This window comes from Pempheris klunzingeri, chromosome 23 (assembly GCF_042242105.1).
Source record: "Pempheris klunzingeri isolate RE-2024b chromosome 23, fPemKlu1.hap1, whole genome shotgun sequence".
Taxonomy (NCBI): domain Eukaryota; kingdom Metazoa; phylum Chordata; class Actinopteri; order Acropomatiformes; family Pempheridae; genus Pempheris; species Pempheris klunzingeri.
This window is the reverse complement of record NC_092034.1, coordinates 1,263,333-1,265,155: the sequence shown is the minus strand read 5'-3', so window position 1 is coordinate 1,265,155 and position 1,823 is coordinate 1,263,333.

Below are 1,823 nucleotides of genomic sequence, written 5' to 3'. Positions count from 1 at the left end.
GTGTTCAGCCAGCAGCGGCATTTTACAGACACACACACGCTCACACACACGTCGCCTGTGGGATGACAAGGACACACGGATGGACAGGTGAGAAAATTACAGCAAGTAGTCGGTTGCAGATTTGAGCTAACGGTTATCTCCCTTAATTCTAGATTCACTGATTTCCTGACCACCAGGGGGCAGAAAAGCCCCCAAACAAGCTGACAGACTCACTGATGTAAAGTTGTCATGGCTATTTTCTGTATTCGCTCTGTTTTTGGTCTCCACCAACTCCTGAGACAAATATCTTTTTCTCACAGAATAAACACCCCTCCAGTGGGACGCTGCCCATTTTTGTGGATTTTTTGTGGAAAATTAGTTTTTTCTCACTCAGAGTCAGAAATCTTCACCTCAGAATCACTTTCCAGTTTAATCCCCCTCTATATTCTGAAGGTTTGTCCATTTCATTCAAACCCTGATTTATTTTATCATTTTATGCCTGAATATGTAGAGAAAACTGTTTTTCTATATCTGGTTTGTTAGTACTTTTTAGTTTCTGGAGTGATTAAAAACCTTCGACTTTAACACGTCAAAATTAACGTAAATTAAACACCTGGATGAACCTGGCTTTATCAGATGCTCACATTTCTTTTGCTTGGAAAATGATATATATGAACATTTGCAGATATTTATTCAGATAATGTCTCATTTTCATCTGTAAACGTAGAATCTGAGAGTGCTTCAGAGCTTCTATAAACTGTCTGGGACTGTTGTCATGCAGACAAACAGCAGATTACCACGAGAGTGCGGGCTGTAGCAGGAAGTTATGTAATAGGAGGCTGATTACGCTAAAAGAGCAGCTGACAGTTAGGTCAGTAGCTAGTTTACGCCTCACAGCCTCAGTAAGCTGCTGTGGACAAAGACGGACCAACGGGTTTTTACCTTCTGTCCTTTTTTCACTCACACCTGAAACACACTGTTTCAAAAGTTCAGGGTTTTTGTGACCCAATAATCAGGTCAGGCAATCAGAAATCTACCAGCGTTATTGGGTAATTCTTAATCCCCAAAACCTGGAAAGAATCCTGGATTTTGTGTGTAAATGAGATCAGATTACTGCTAATAATAATCTCCAGTGCATGTAAACACACCAGATAACTCTGGATGACAAATCTGGGGCATTGTGGATTATTAGCATTGATTACTGAACAATGTTGCCATTTAAACTGCCATTATCTTCCATCATTTGGACTCCAGCCTTGTAACTGAGAAATTAAATCACATGAAATAATGCAGCTGATTGATGTCATTAGTTGTTAGTTGATAAGTAAACCTGCCCACTTTTGCATTAGTTACACTTTAAGCAGCAAACTTTAACATTATTCAATAATATTCAAACACATATATTTATTGATAACGGGAAGCTGTCCAGTTACCATTAACAGTCTAAATGTTATGGCAGAATAAACCTGAAATAAGTGTGGAAACACTCCTACACAGAGATACAGTACATCAGTCGTCTGCACTAATATGTCTGGATATCGATACATCTTGAAGAAGGCTAAGCAGTGCCCTGCTGGGTTGCTTCTCAGTGTAGCGATGCAGATGCTTTGATCTGTGATTGATTTCTGAAGTGCGTTCAACTTAACAAGAATCTTTCAATGAAAGAAAGACCAAAAATCCGATAAAGAGGCGGATTAAAGCAGATCACATTGGAATAAGGAATGAAAGACGACTCTAAAAGTCTGATTTGCATTGAAGAACGTGAGCGTCTTCACCCCCGCTGGCACTTCTTATTAAGAAACCGACAGCTTAATAAAGTGTGTTGTCAAGACGCCCTCGAGCAG